Genomic DNA, 16,914 nt, shown 5'->3' with positions numbered 1-16,914 from the left:
GTGTCAGGTGAGTGGAACAGGAAGTCAAGAGATCTCTCAATTACACATACAAAACAGAGAGTGAAAATTTTAAGTGGCGGTGAGGCTCTAAACTCTAAAAAAGTCTACCCCCAGTAACTTAGCTTCCTCCAGTGAGGCCATTGTCCTAAGGGTCCCACAAGTTTCTGAAACATCACCACATACTGGGCACCAAGTGTTAAATACATCAGTCCATCTGGGACATATCTCAAACCACCACACTTTCCCTGCTACAATGGACTGTGTGTATTCAAACCATGAACCAAAAGAAACGTTTCCTTCCTGAGTTGCTTCTTGTCGGGTAGGTATTTGGTCATAGCCATGAGAAAAGCGAGGAGCACAAGTCTTTCCATTGCTTGTCGGAGTCCCACATTGAAACTGAACTGCTGTCAAGAGGGGATGTGTGTGGCTAGGCTGAAGAGTACAGGGTTTGGGATAGGAAACACCTGGAAGAGAAACAGGAGACATCCAGAAAATCCAGACCCGGTATCCTTCCCATGTGTGGTCCCATCTTATAGGGAGGTGGGGGTAACAGACATTTCTCCAGGCTCTGTATGTAAGGGTGAACGCGAAGCTTTAAACATAGACAGAGCATTCCTGACTTTGAAGAAAGTGTTTTCCTGATGAGAAAATTCAGGTCCGGACAACTCTGTTTGGTATGAGCAATTTCACAGAAGAGCGGCTCTGGACAACGTTGATGGGTACCGGCTCTGATGGAGCCGGTAAACAACCACGGACTCTGTAATCACACGTGGGTAGGGGACAGAACAAGAACTCCTTCACAGCAGCAAGTCAGTCTCACTGTCTTCCATCCTGGCAGAGAAGAGCGATGACTCCTTGTTCAAAAGTTGCAGATTCGGCCTTGTCCCATTTCTCAGAAGCTCGATCACGGCATCATTGGCTCCTGCGCCTTCCCTTCCCAATGCCAACTTCAACCCTGGGAACAAACCTTTTAATATTGGACACAGGCACCCAGGGTTCCCCTTGCTGAGTCCTCCTTTGTAGCTAGAAGTTAGTGCTCCTGGTAGGTTTCAGATGTTGCGTGGGGACACTGGGTAAAAATGAAAAAGGACACTAGGTTGACAGGGTGGTATGTGAAATGGGGTATATTTGTAAATAGTTCAGTATTTGGGGCTAAGTGTATTAAATACTGTAAACTTCTCCTGCGTGTAATTTGAATGAGTTTTACTTTTTCTAAGCTTGTATAGTTAAGTAAAAGAAAAGCATAAAATACAAATTATATATTAAAAATTATATATTAAAAATTCTATTATGAAATAACCCAAAAGTTCGTCACATGTAAAAGTTAAAATAGCTGTATCTAGATTTTTTTGTTTGCAAAATTAAAACTGGTTTATAGATATGTATTTCTAATTTTTGTGACTTGGGTGGAATTGTGGCTTAATAAATACGTGTTTATAAGAACTGTGTGTGTCTTAAATGCCCTCAATTGATCTATAGAGTGATTTACAACCTGTTGGCACTGTGGTGACCTATGAGGCTTGAGGGAAGGCAGGGACATGACAGTAGGGCCTTTGGTACAGAGCCAAAAGATTCTCTTTGTTCTGTAAAGTTGCAGGGAAATCATTTAACCAAGTCCCAAAAGCTGAGCATAATTTATTATTTAAGCAGAAGTCTATCTGTGATGAAGCTGATCGCCGGCATCTTACTTTTTAAATCCCCCTTCCCTTTAAGTCATTACAGCTAAAAGACACTGAGATAATAATTGCTAAAACTTGCAGAGTTCACTCTATGGAAACCATCAGGGTGAGTACTTTATTGTTAATGAATGTTTTTGTCCAGCCAGGTCCTGCCACTCTTCAGCCCCAAATAAGCACATAGAGACATTTAATTATTAAACTGTTGACAGATGGCTAGGGTTTCTTACTGGCTAGCTCTGTATTAATTATTAACCCATAACTGCTAGTCTATGTATTTCTACATGGCCTTATCGGAGAATGCCTGGCCTATCATTCAGGTCTATGCATGGCATCTCTTCCTGGTGGTCTTGTAGTGACCAGCCTTCCTGTTTTAGCAGCCATTACAGGCTTGCTGCTCCTGTCCTGGTCAGCAAGAGGTCAGATGCCCTCCTTGTGGCAAGGAACCAATCAGAAGTTAGCTGGTGGGGATGTGCTTTACGGCTCTGGGTGTGCTTTACGGATAGTACACAACAGTGACCTGCAGAGCATAGCAACCACCCTGGGAGGGCCTATGGGCCATAATAACCAGTTGACCAATCAACACAGGGCGGGTCATCCAAACCTGGAAGCACACCAATCCTGAGACTGTTTCATACCCCTAGACACTCCCTTTACGCTACCTTTTAGGTCCCTGCCTCCAGGCTGCTTGGGGTCTTTCTCCAGCCATTAGCCATAGTGGCGGGGTGAAGGGCCCGAGCTAATGGGGTTAGCTCCTTAAACATCTACAATAAAAGACTCTTTGCTTTTGCATCGAAATTGGCCTCTTGGTGATTTTGGGGTTCAGAATTTGGGCACAACAGTTTCTCTGCCTCCTCTCCCTAGAATTCTCCTCATCTCATAGCCCCACCTATACTTCCTGCCTGGCCACTGGCCAATCAGTGTTTTATTCATCAACCAATAAGAGAAGCGTATATCCAGAAGGACATTCCCCCATTACTTTATGATTTGTTTCATTCCTTGGGGACCTGATGACGCAGGTGCTTTTGAAGGTTTTGCAGGATCTGAGAGTTTTGAGAATTTTCTTGGGGTCATTCTGCTGGGAAGTGAAAGACCCCAGTCAGACCCAGAACAGTGTAGCTCTAAGAACTGGTGTTGCTGGGTTGGAAGAATTGGAACTGGTCTGGGGCATAGCTTTACAGCCTATGGTGGTGCATCTCCCAGTATGGTGTTTACAACAGCAGTTCATGTGTCCTTGATAGGTAGCTAGATAGATTGTAGCCTCAGAGAGCATGGAGGATGAACCCCTTCCTAATGAAGTCTACTTCTGGCCTTGGGTGGACACATGACGTTCTGATCTGTTCCAAAAATGAGAACATTACATCCTATTACCTCCTCCCTTCAGAGTTAATCCAGCTGGGCCTGTCAATCACCTACCAGGAGTTCATCCCCCAGGGAAGCTGATTTACTTAAAGCCATGCTAAGGAGGAGGGGGGAGTAATTATCTCCTTAATGAGATAATGTACTTATCCTTCCCAGAAACCCCTCCCTTGGGGCAACTGTAAAGTTGCGTGCAGTCAACCCATTTCCTGAGTTACTTGGAGAGGCAAAACTTTTGCTTTTCCAATCTTCAATATCTTTTTCTTTCTGATTCTGGACAAAGTCTGAGCATGCTTTCCCTGACTCTCTGAGGTTTCTCGTTCTTTTTTTTTTCTGGAAGCTCCCTCCCTTCTGCCATGCAGCTACCCGTCTGCCGTGCTCACTGATCCCCAACACTGAACCTACCTGCTTTCCTAAGGGCCTCCCTTTGACCCTTCCTCTTCTGTCTCTCTTTGACCACTGCCAAGACTTACAGCTGGTCTGCCCTGGTGTTTGTCTCTCGGACTCTAACAAAATTGTTCTTGACATTCCTACCAACTCTGTTTTAAAATTCTTTTGTAATGAGACTAGCACCTCTGCCAAAGGAACTCTGTATTTCCCTTGTAATATATGCACCCAATTTGGGGGTCCCCAAATTTTTTAGAAGCATCCTGAGATGCTCTTAAAGTCTGCTTTTCTGTCAGCCGTGGCTGTACTGCTCTGCGTGGGGGAAACAGTGCCCAGGGCTGTAGAAGGCAGGTTAGTCCAGCCTCAGAGGAGCACAATAAATAAAAGACCCAGAGACAGATATTGGGGTTCATGCTTCTAGCTGAAGATCAGAGAAGTAAAGCAGCCAGCCACTAGCTCTTACCTCTACCTCAGCTTGGATCAAAGGGGTGATCCTTAAACTGCTCCAAATTCACTGCTCTTCAGATTCACTCACATTGCTCTGCTCTCCTCAACATGGCTAGAAACTAATTCCCAGACTGAATGCCTCTCTACCCTTTATAACTCTCAAATCCTGGGATTAAAGGTGTGAGCTTTGATTCACTCTCTAGTATCCCAGGATAGTCTTGGACTCGGAGATCCATCTGCCTTTCTCCTGAGTCCTGGGATTAAAGGTGTGTACCACCACTTCCTGATCTCTATAGCTTAAGGCTGGCTTTGCTTTCTGAATCCTCAGGCAAGCTTTAATAAATCATAAATAATGTATCATCATGTCTGAGTGCGCAGTTGGTCCATCCCTTTCGTAAGCAGTGAACCGTGTCTAGGGCCCATCTTAACCTGAAAACACTGCACCCTTTGTCCTTATTGCAGTTTTCCTTCACAGGATTGTCCCACAGGTTCCAGGGAGGGGGACCTTTTCATTCCCACATGCTAAGCTCAGATGCCCACCCTGGAACCTGTGACTGGCAGTGTCATACAGCTACCAGCTGCTTCCTTTCAGGTCTCAGGCACTTCCGACATCTGGTATTGTTCCTTTTGTCCCTGGGTTCTCATGCCCTGTCACAACTGAGAAGGTTACTGGGCCTAGAAGCGGAGCCTGATGATCACGGTGTCACGTGATGTCATTTATTTTATGAATTGGGACTCCCACCCCCAAATATAATACTGCTATGAAGACCCCTGGAGCATTTTAACAAATCCCCCTTCTCTCTCTTAAAAGGCTCCTCTGATTAGAATAAGAAACCCATGTCATGTGGCTGGTCAGTTCTGAAAACTCCCAATTCTCTAGTTAATCTGTTAATAGTTGTAAGGGTCTACAAATAGAAAGCAATAAGCTCTCTTATGTCTAATCCTCCCATAGCTTCATTCTGATGGCTTCCTGAGCCACTAAGCTTTTAAAGCTCCATTTTGCAACCCATGGGTCTGTATCCACCATGCCTACATGTGGTTTGCATGTTCTGATCAGTCTATGTAGGTAATGATGGGTCTCTCTGTCTTGGTTCCCTTTTGCTTTGATCATGCCTGCCAAAAATAAGTAATGCAACACATTCCTGCAGTGTCTAGCTCCCATAGTGTGGTGTGACAGGATTTCCTTGCTGTATTTTGACATTGTTTTGAAATTTAATTGAATTTGACAAAGCTCAGCATTGCAATGTCACACCCCTACTGGCCCCGAAGAACCCCTGGAAGACTGTAGAGAAGGTGGCTTGAGGTTCTGTACCATGTTTACGAACAGCATCGGCTCTTAACAATATTCAAGGCTAGTTGTAAGTCATGAAGATATTCTGACATGGTAATCTTTTAGTTTCCAAGTAGAAACAAGGGCCCCTATCTTTAATCATGAATTCTATATTGGGACTTTAGATGCCCTGGCTTCCTGTCTATTCCCACTTTTATCACAAGCTGTTGACGCTCCATGATGGTCCTGGTGGAAGTTTAAGACTAGTGTGCTGGGTACTTGATCTGGAATGAAACTTTAGGATTGTTAAGGATTTGAAGTACAACCTATTAAAAATTGTTATAAAGTTGGTGAGGGGTATTAAAGGGATTTAAAAAAAAACCCTTGTGGGAAACTGTTGTGGAATAATCTTTTTGTGCACGGTGAAGCGGTGTCACTCAGATTGGTTTAGTAAAAAGCCAAACAGTCAAATACCTAGGCAGGATTGCTTTTGAATTATGTCAAAACCCAGCATCTGCTGAACAGGCAGTAGCAAGAAGAGCAATCCGGGGTGATTTCACAAGATGGGTTTTTTTTTCTCTCCCCCTTCAGCCCACCCTTCCTTTGTTCCACCCGTCTTCCCTGGTAGCCCTAGGATATAGGCAATGCCAATTCTAGGTTGTGAGCTTGAGTGCTGTTTCCGTATACCACACGATGTGCTCTTCTGTAGTAGAGTTGGGCAAACACAGTATTTGGGCTTCCTCCTCCTTCTGGGCCAGCAGCTGACAGCTTGGTCAGGCCATGGGATTCTGAGCTGGGGCTGAAAGGGATGGTTCTTGTAAATGGTGTGGGTTACAGTGGGACTTGTGTCTTTCTTCTGGACAACCTGTTGTTTGCATTCAGATCTCATTCTCAGAACTATTATTTGTATGTTTATGAACTAATTTTGAATTTGAATATTTATTTTAAAAAATTTGGGCCCTTATATTTTGCCTTCCAAAATAAGCAAGAGGAGGCAGAATACACTGCTAGGTAATCTTTTTTTGTTATAAAACAAATCAAATAGTATCTTTCAAAAAGATTAATCTCATTTTTAATTTTTTTTTTTGGTTTTTCGAGACAGGGTTTCTCTGTATTGTTTTGGAGGCTATCGGTCCAGCCCAGCCTCGAACTCACAGAGATCCGCCTGCCTCTGTCTCCCGAGTGCTGGGATTAAAGGTGTGCGCCACCACCGCCCAGCCTCATTTTTAATTTTTAATATGTATATGCAAGTGTTCATAGAAGCCAAGGTGTCAGACCCCCTAGAGTTGGAATTACTGTTGACTCTGAGGTGTCTGAAATGGGTGCTGGGAACCAAACTTAGGTGCTTTTTGAGAGCAGTACAGGCTCTTAAACTCCAACCCCTCTCTCCAACCCAGTGACTGTTATCTAAACAAATATGAAACTTGGGCTAGGGATGTGACTCAGGGGTAGGGTCCTTGCATAGCATGTGTAAGGCTTTGAGTTTGCATCCTGGCATTGAAACGTTATACATCTACCTTTCATAGGGAACCCAAAGAGTTAAGATTTGGGGGAAAGTCATCATTTTATGTCACCCTGACACTCATCACCATGAAGTGTTTTTATGAAATAACTACTCACCAGGAGTTTAAATGAGAACTTGACAGAGCTAAGCTGGCTAGAGTTTTAGAGTCATTTCTAATAATCTTGCCTAGCATTTGTATCTGATGTGTTCAACTCCCACCGTGTATTTTAGTTGTTGTAAGTGCTGGATGTGGATCATAAACAAATTATAAGAAAACCCTTGATGAATGTTACAGGGTTTGGAATGGATTTCAGCAAATACCTCTAGAGTGTATTCCACCCACTACATCTGTTTCTTCCTCAGAAGTACCATTGTCTTAGATTTTATATTTAGCTTTCCTTTTTATTTCTGATTTTAACATGCACATTTATGTCCCTAAGAATATATTGTATGTTTTTTTAAATATGTATTTGGTTTATTTTACTTTTAATCATGTGCATGTATGTGTCTGTGAAGGGGTACACACACGTGAAAATGGTACCTGTGGAGGCTAGAAGAGGGTTCCAGATCTTCCGGAGTTGGAGCGACAGGAGGCTGTGAGCCTCCATGTGGTTGCTGGGAATTGAACCCAGGTCCTCTGGAAGAGCAGCCAGTGCTCTTGACCACTGAGCCATCTCTCCAGTTCTGCATTGTATGTTTTTGAATGCGTTGAGATGTAAGCCAACTGAAGCAACCATTCTGTAGGCACTTCTGAGTTGCCTTTTCACCGGCCTTTCTGCTTCCGATAATCATTTGCGGCCTTTGGTTTGTCAGTAAGTGCCCCCCACCCCCATGGCCGTTTCCATCCTGAGATCACACATTACATATATACTGTGCTATAATCATGGGGTAAACAGCTGCTTTTTCACTGGTCTGTTACAGGTAACCCTTCCGAGAACTTCTCTGTGTCTATTGATGGAGGTGTGCAAAGCTTGCTAGTTACTAGTCCTAAGACAAGCGTTTCTGGATCAAGGTACAATTAACCTTGACCTTGACCAAGATGACCTTGACTTCTTTGCATCATGTGTACTTTGCAAAACACCAGCTCAGTATTATGTCCAGTGATTGATCCATGTGTATTTGTCAGTGCTTGATACTCTCAGACTTCAAAATTCTGGCCAATTAAGGGGCATGGGATGGTGGTGCGTTACTGTGGGTTTGGTTGTTTTTCCTATGAATTCTAAGGAGATGTAGCATGTCTTCATGGTGTAATACTGGACACTCAGATTGTCTCTTCAGTGCAATTCTTTTGCTCATTTTTTTAAATTAGTGGGTTGCTCATATCTATATATACATCTCCTGGGCTGTTCCTGCCTACATACAAATCCCTGAGTTATTACTGTCTCTCTCTATGTTATCAATGTATATTTGTATATTGCTCTTTTCTTTCTTTTTTTGGGAGGCAGAAAAAATATTCAAAATTATTTTCGGATAGACAGCATTAGCAAGTAAAAAAAAAACTACCCTGTGGCTCACACACTCACTCACAGGGTGTGAGAAAGCCATAGCTGGTATGTCCTCTGTGACAACAGCCAGTTCATAGTGCAAACGGGCTAACGGTCCAGCCAGTGAATGCTTTCTCACAGGGTTCACTTACAATCCCAGAGGGAAAAGCATGGCCAGGCAAAAACCGAAACAAACTTCTGGATCCTAGCATCAGGTGCAACAACTAAGAGGGGAAACTTTGGATAACAGGCTTCATCCACATTCTCTGGAGAAATAAGTCTCTTCCTCATTAAACCGTAAGAGCGGTTACAACAGCTGTTCAAAGTTCTTACATAAACACAAATGTAATAAAAAATAAACAAACCCATGAAACTAATCATGAAGACATCTTGAACATCCAGCGCTGCTTACCAGTACTGGGACCCCTCAGGTTTAAGACCTGGGAATACTTTGTTGGTCACAAAATAGCAAAGTAGACCCTTCCTTCCTTCCTTCCTTCCTTCCTTCCTTCCTTCCTTCCTTCCTTCCTTCCTCCCTCCCTCCCTCCTTCCCTTCTTCCCCTCCCTCCTTTCTCTGCTACAAAATAAATATAAATGAGGTATATAAGGCCCTCACTTCCAAAACATCCCTGTTCTACCTTTGTAGCCTTCATAATGACTCTGTGTGTGTGTGTGTGTGTGTGTGTGTGTGTGTGTGTGTGTGTGTGTGTGTGTGTGAAAATCTTCAGGACTTGGGATAAGGAATGAAACAATAACAGCAGAAAGAATGAGAAGCTGTGATGGGAAGGACTGGCCCTGCTTGGAATTTCTCTCTTAAGAAGGAACATGCATTTTTTTTCCATGTGGCAGGCATGGAAGAACCATATCAAATCATCCGAGGTGCCGGCTCTGATGCCCATCCACTCCAGGGTCTGGGGAGAAGGTGGTTTGTGGGAGGTGTAAGTCCTAGGCTCCCCAGAAACCAAGGTCAGTTTGTGGAGGGCATCCTACCAAAGGCTCCAAGGTTTAAGGAAGTGTATTAAATTTTTTTAAGCTTTCTGAGGTTTCTTTTTCTTTCTTTCATGTTAAAGTACATTAAAACAAAAACAACCACAAGATGAATATACCATAGGAGTCAGTTCTCCCTACACAGATGTGCATAGTCACCATAGGACACTGTCACACATCCCCACCCCCACTGGGGTACATAGTTGTCTCTTCCACTGCGGTCCAATGAGTCCTGACTATTTTGCTCCGAAACAGGTCACAGCCTTTGGAAAAAGCTATGAGGCCTTACATAATTTCTAGTATATATATGGTTTGCCCAAGCAACAAAAGTATTTTTCAAAACCTACTTCTTCCAAAAGTAAAATAAAACAAAAGACAAAAACAAACAAAAAAGCTCTTTAGCATCTTGTTGTTGTTTTTCTATTTTCCTGTTTTTTTGTTTTCGGTTTTTGGAAAGCAGCATGCAGCAATCATGATTGTAGGATTGCCCAAGGCTGTGTTTTACAAGCATAAACATCATTTACATATCAAGAAGAGAAAAAGAAAACAGGAGGAGATGGATTAAGGAAAAAAACGGAAAACTGAAAAATAAAATAGAAAATATGGAATCTCGCCCCGACTGCGTCCCCCTTCCAACATTGCTGACTGCAATCTTGTTTTCTTCCGGAAACTGGGGGACCTGGTATTTGACCACGGGGTTGGGAACACTAGGCTTCTCCACGTTCTGGCTCATGCCACTAGCTTGGAAAGTGTGGCATTGCTTACCACAGAGATGCCCCCCCCCCGGGACACAGGCAGGTAGGGATGTCTCTGCTTTGGATCATGTGGGTCTCCTTGGTCTTCATGGCTAGACCACTGTGGAGGACACTAAAGCACTGGATCCACACAGCAGGGTCCACGCCCACAAGACTCCTTGGAAAACGTCTCTCCCTTCACATCTGGCACAGTCAGGTGTTCTCTATGGCCAGGTTTCTGCCCTGGCAGAGTTATTGTTTGGCCCAGTATGTAATGTAGCAGACCTCACCGCATACGTTGCAGACAAGGCTTTTCTCTGGTGTGCGTCTGGTCGTGGATCTGGAGGGCCCTGGTAGATGAGTTCTTCCCACACCTGCAGCAGCGACCTGTCAATGTGGCTCTACTGTTAGCAAAGGTATCATGGTGGAGGGTCCCACAAAGCTGCCTTAAGCTTCAACTTGGACATAGGTGCGCTGCACTTGGGAATATGTTCAGGGGTACGATGCTTTTGTTTGTAGAGGATGACTTTGTCCTTGACATCCAAAGTCGAGGCAGAGTGGTTTGGGGGTTTCCCTTTTCTTTTCTCGGATGACCCGAGTTCCACAGTGGAGAAGGGATCACAAAAGAGCATACAGTCTGGGGTCTGAAGTAGCAGCATGCTTGGGAGGCCAGACACGAAGTTGGGGACAACCCACGTTCCTATCAGACTGCAAGGTGAAGGGTGTAAGAGCCAAGGACAGTTGAGTGGGCTGTGGAGGAGACACTTGCACGAAGCAGCTTGGTTATTTCAAGGCATGTGGAGACAGATAAGGCTTGAGGCATTCTGAAAGAGCAGAACCACTGCTTCGGGCACCTTATGGGATACTTGGTTGCTTAAGGTCACCCGAGTGTCCATATCAGCCACTCCACAGCGGAGCGCATGCGCAATCCTTCTGTTTTACTTACTCTTGGATTTGTTCCGTGAGCTGGGTCATTTGGAGCTGCTGCTGTTGCAGACACGGGATCTGCTCTAGGACCCATGGGATGCTGTGGGCAGCTGGCACAGACATCGTGGTGGCATCTGTGCTCCACTGGTTCACTGCCATCTTGGCACCTTGGAGCACTTGCAGAGTCACGCTGGTGTGGACCACTTTGCTTTTGGATGAATGGATTACATCATGGGGTAGGGGGTGTCAGGGCAGCCTCTGTCTTTAAGTAAAGGATGAACTCTGTGCCCAGCTTTTCCTTCGAGTCCCCTGAACTGCCAACTCCTCTCCTGGTTGATCGCTGTCCTTACAGTTTGGGCTGGCTGGCTGGTGGCTCAGGATGGCTCTGCGGAAGTCACCAGAAGGCACTGGCTTCTTGCTGACATTCATGATGAAGACAGCAGGGTTTTGAGTGCCACCTTCTTGCGTTCCATGAACCTACAGAGACCGAAGAGCCCGGCACACGTTTTGCAGATGTGAATCTTCTACTGAGCCACTTAATGTTGTAGCAATGCCTTCTGTCACTTCATTACCATTCTCCGAGGAGTTCACTGGAGCTCCCTGTTCCCTGCGGTTGCTTGCCCGGACCCTCCCTCAAGTTGATGTGCTGTGGCTTTGCTTGCATGTGCCTCAACAAGGTGCACATATCAGGGTGCTGGGGAGAGCCCTGGCGACTTTGACTCTTTCCACCACCAGTTCCTGGGGTTGGGAAATTTTACTCCTCTTTGGTGGAATGTGCGTGTCTCAATGATACCCTCTTTTCTAGGTCCTTATCTCATGGATTATATTTTTTTCGAGACAGGGTTTCTTTGTATTGTTTTGGAGGCTGTCCTGGAACTCGCTCTGTAGACCAGGCTGGCCTCGAACTCACAGAGCTCCGCCTGCCTCTGCCTCCCCAGTGCTGGGATTAAAGGCGTGCCCCACCAACGCCCAGCTTCATGGATCATTCTTATGACCTGAATTGTGTCCTCCTGTGAAGACAACATTTACACACTGAAACTCAGCCCCAGCATGTGCCCATGTTTGGAGGCAGCCTTTTAAAAAAAATCTTCATTTATTACTATATGCTAGTAATGTATAGTTTATTTCATAGTGACACTTTCATGTATGTATACAATGCTTTTTGGTTGTAGTTACTCTTCCTTACCCCTCTCTTATTTTGTTAATATTCTAACTGGTCCACCTCCTCTCACCAGCTTTTGTCTTCTCTTCCTCTTCCTCCCCCTGCTCCTCTTCCTCCCCCTCTTCTTTCTCCTATCCTCTTCATCCTCTTCCTCTTCTTCTCCTCCTCCCCTCCACCTCCTCTTCCTCCTCCTTTTCCTTTCCCTGTCCTCCTCCTCTCCTTCCCCCCCCAAGATTAATTATGTACACAGTGTTCTGTTTGCATGTACATCTACGTAACAGCAGAGGGCGCCAGATCTCATTACAGATGGTTGTGAGCCACCATGTGATTGCTGGGGATTGAACTCAGGACCTCTGGAAGAGCAGCCAGTGCTCTTAACCTCTGAGCCATCTCTCCAGGCCCCCACTCCTTCTTCTTCTTGACTTAATGAGCTTCATGTACAGAAGCAGGGGTGAGAGGTTATTTACAGGATCCTGGGTACTTTACTAGTGCCTATGCCTTTGAAGAAAATGAGGTTTCCTTTTAAAGAGGCAATTGAACCAAAATGAAGCCAGTAGAGTGGGCCCTTACTTAGTATAAACTGGTCTCTTTATATGTAGAGGAGATATGGACACACAGGGGATGAAGACATGGAGAGATGAACACCTTAAAGTCATGGAGAGCCATTTACAAGAACTTAATTCTGAAGGGACCTTGATCTTGGACTTCTAGCTCCTGACTGTGGAAACATGATTTCCTATTTTTAAACTGATTCGTCTGTGCCTACTGGTGTTTTGTTGTGACAGTTTGGACAAGCTAACGTAGTTGTCGTTTTAACAAATTCCTAGAACTAGGAAGAATGTCTAAGTCAGTAAAGTGCTTGTTTTGTAAGCATGAGGGCCTGAGTCTAATCCCTAGAACCCAACCTGTGCACAGTTGTAATCCCATAGCTGAGGAGGCAGGTAGATCCCTGGGACTCACTGGCCAGCCAGCCTAGCCAATTTGTTGAGTTCCAAGGTCATGAGAGACCCTGTCTCAAGAAACATGCTGGACATCCTCTGAGGAACAATGTCTGTGGTTGTCCTCTGGCCTCCACATGCATGGTTACACATGTGCACACATGTGAATTACCAGGTATGTTATTCACTCTTTCTTCAGGTTCAGAGCTATCAGAGCTCCTTGATGCTTTTGGGGTAGACATCTAGGCTTTTGAAGTTAACATGAGCACCTGGGGGACTTCTCATTTTAGTGACTTAGTGGGCTAGTTGTTTGCTGCAAAGTCAGTCCCAAAGGATATGCTCTGGGTTTTCACAAGGTGTTTCAAGATCACCTTGCCCTGCCTTTCGTGAATTCTGCACGCTTTGACTCATGGTTCAAATGTCGAGACGTCGCCAATCTTGAGAATTCATTCACATGTGGTGCAGAATGATTTCTTCACAGTGAAATTTGGTGGTTTTGAGTAAGACACATATCCCATTAAGTCTGTATTCATTTTGAATTAGAAGACAACTTTCTTTTCTCAGCTATACCACGTGTGTAATTGTTGACTAGTCTTTTGATGGTAAGACAGTCTTCTTTTTCCTTGGCAGAAAGATTACCATACACAATTTAAACCTAGGGCCGACAAGATGACTCAGTGGGTGAGGCTGGTCACCAAGTCTGATGACTTGAGTTCTATTCCTAGGACCCACACTATGGAAGGAGAGAAATAGCTCCTCTAACTCGGTCTCTGACCTCCACACATGTGCCATGGCATGAACACGCATATGTCCTTACACACACATAAATGAATGTAAAAAAAAACTAGTTTTACACTAAAAATTGAAATCTAACAACATATATATATATATATATATATATGTCCATGTGTATGTTGGTACATATGTGTGTGCTTGTGTGTATGCCAGAAGTTAAGCTTGGGTGTCGTTCCTCTAGTATGCCACTGCCTGATTTTTGAGACAGGGTCTCCCACTCACTCTGAGCTTGCTCATTAGGTTAGGCTGGCTTTCCAGCAAGCTCTAGATATCTACCCATCTCTTCCCCAAGCACTGGGATTACAGGTGCATGCCACCATGCTTTTCTATCTTGTGTGGCCTCTGGGAGCCCAAATCAGATCCCTGTAGCAGCACAGAAAGTACTTTCCTGATGGAACTATTTCCCCAGCTCTAAAGCCTTAATATTGTAAACTTAATTCTATTTGTCAAGACTAATCAAATTCAAATGCTAATAAAGCAGTAGAACATCTTTTGTACAGTGGCACGCTGTTTCTTTGGTTTTGAAGTCATGGGTTTACATGAACACTGTTGTTCATGCTTAGCAATAGCAGCTGGCATCCTCTGACTATTTAATGCCAAGGCAATTAGCACTTTACATGTGCATCTCATTTGGTTCTTTCAATGACTATATCAGGCAGTCATTTCAAGCTGCCATAACAAAATATCCTAGAATGGATGGCTTGAGCCACGGGGGTAGAGTCCTTACAATTCTGAGTGCAGGATGTCCACATGGCCAGGTTTTGGGGTGAGGTCTTTCCTTCAGGTTTGAAGATTGCTGACTTTTCCTTGTTTCTTAACACACCACACACACACACACACACACACATACACACACACACTTATTATATATATACACACAAGGTAGGGGGAGAGAGAGGGAGGGAAGGAGAGGAGAGATAGAGAGACACTGACTCCCTGGTATCTTTTCTAATAAAGGCACTAATTCTTCAGCCTTCCCAGTAGCTGGGATCATAAGCACATGTGTGGCAGCTTGAGTGTGGTTGGCCCCCATAATCTCATAGGGAGTGGTGCTATTAGGATATGTGACTTTGTTGCAGGAAATGTGTGTCACTGTGGGGGTGGGCGTTGGGGTTTCCTATGCTCAGGGTACCACCCAGTGCGTCAGCTGACTTCCTGTTGCCTGCAAGATGTAGCACTCTCGGCTCCAGCACCATGGCTGCAGGCACTCTGAAACTGTAAGTGAGCCGCCCCGATTAAATGATTTCCTTCATAAGAGCTGCTGTGGTCATAGTGCCTCTTCACAGCAATAGAAGCCCTAATTCACCATGCCACAGCACCCATACATAATACACAAATCTTATTGGTCATCATATTTCTTTGCAATGCAAATTTGTATGTACATGTTCAAATTTTAAACTATGATCTCAAGGCTGTATGGATTTTGGTTGTGAACTAAATATGTCTGATAAATGCACAAATGTGTGCAAATATGGCCCCACATTCTAGACAGATTCTCTAGTCTGCCTCGATTCGAAACCCTGATCGTCCCAGCTGTGTAAACTTGCACAGTGTTCTTAACCCCTCTGTATATCCATCAACCCAACAGCAATATCTAGCTCTCGGAGTCTAGCTCATAGAGTCACCTGTTTTAAGAATTTATTTTATTTTCAGTTGTGTGTGTGTGTTTGTCTGTATTCAGTACGTACGCATGAGTGTGGGGCCCAAGGAAGCCGGAGGTGCAGCTCCACCTGGAGCTGGAGTTACAGGCAATTGTAATCTGTTTGATGTGGGTGCTGGGAACTGAACGTGGGTCTTCTGGAAGGGCAACAAGTTCTCTTGATCGCTGACTCATTTCTCCATCCCTCTTAAGGGAATTGGCTGAGCTAACATGTGCTCGGGAGTTAAGGCCCGCAGTAAGTGCCGTGTCTGCTCTTGTTCTAGTGTTATACACACAGACTGTAAACTTTTGCTGGGAATTATCAGTTACTAGAAAGAGTCAGCACGAGGGCCACCCCAATTTTCCACTTTAACCCGCACAAGCTTATACACGCTTGTATCTATTTCTCTGTGTGTATAATATATATATATATATACATATATATATGTATATATATATATGTTGGGGCTGGAGTAAGAGTTCCCCCACTTAATGTAGAAGATCACTTAATTAGGTTTACATACTGATGAATCGCTTGCCAGTTTTACATTTTCATTTTTGTGCTCCTTCTCTGCATTACCTGACTTATTTTATCGACCACCTGACATCCTTGCTGTCACTTTCCTCTGAACCACACAGATTTATAGATTATCTATCTGCTTGGCACCTCAGGAGGTTTTTGCACTGTAAGGTGGTGGATCTTTGTGATGTTCCAGAAGAGGGAAAAACTTTCTTTTGTAAACTGGTAGAAATAGCTTCTGGGAAAGAAACCACAAAGTTTATGTGTAGTGAGACATCCACCCCACCTGCACCTGCAGCGCTGACCATGCCTGTTTGGGTATGGTCACAGGTGCGGACGTGACAGAGAGTGGGTTTTGGGTCTGGGGCCGGGACAGGTGGTGTGCTGTTGCTTCCGGCTGGGTCACAGAGGGCATTCTGGGTGAATCCTTGGAGATGGGACTTGCGGAGGTCACCTGCTTCTTGTGTAAGTGCATTCTCCCTGAGTAAAGTTACATTAACCCAGTTTGAGTGCAGTGAATCTTGATCCATAACATCCACACTTGTGGACCCCTGGCTTTCTCAGATCAATCAACCACTTGTCTGTGAGCAAGTCCATGGGTGGTCTCTGGAGAGCTGTCTGTGTGGTCCCTGTCACCGTGCCAGCATCTGCTACCTTGAACTCTCTATTCCTTTTTCCACTTAGAGTGTTTCTGTTAACAAACTGGAACAGACAAGGCTGGGAACAAATGTTATTATGGTTGGACATGTACCGTGGGTTAAATTTTGCCTCGAGGGATCAACCTGTCCAACATTTTTATATAAAAATGAGTCCTCACATACGGTGTGATATTCTCCCTTGTTCTCTTATGCTGTAAAATGAGTGATGACTTTGTTCTTAGGATTCTCACCCATGTAGCTTTTTTGTCTTGTTTTGCGTTCTGTTTTCATAGAAGGCTGTGACAAATTTCAGAGGATCCGAGAAGAGTCCCAGAAACAGCGCATTTTGCAGACTGGCCTTGGAGCACCCTGCTGAGCACACAGGAGTTCAGACTGCAGGTGCTCCCTACCCACATGAGCTCCAGAGATATTTTAGCCTCTTTCTTA

The 16,914-nt window shown here is 44.5% G+C and overlaps 1 pseudogene; it reads right to left on the bottom strand.

The window, feature by feature from the left end:
• Positions 1 to 797: 797 nt before the first annotated feature.
• On the bottom strand, positions 798 to 16,304 carry LOC110341397 (annotated as a pseudogene).
• Between the last annotated feature and the right edge of the window lie 610 nt (positions 16,305 to 16,914).

This window comes from Mesocricetus auratus, unplaced genomic scaffold, assembly GCF_017639785.1.
Source record: "Mesocricetus auratus isolate SY011 unplaced genomic scaffold, BCM_Maur_2.0 Super-Scaffold_100001, whole genome shotgun sequence".
Lineage (NCBI taxonomy): Eukaryota > Metazoa > Chordata > Mammalia > Rodentia > Cricetidae > Mesocricetus > Mesocricetus auratus.
The sequence above is the reverse complement of the archived record's forward strand: the minus strand, read 5'-3'. Positions and strand labels throughout refer to the sequence as shown.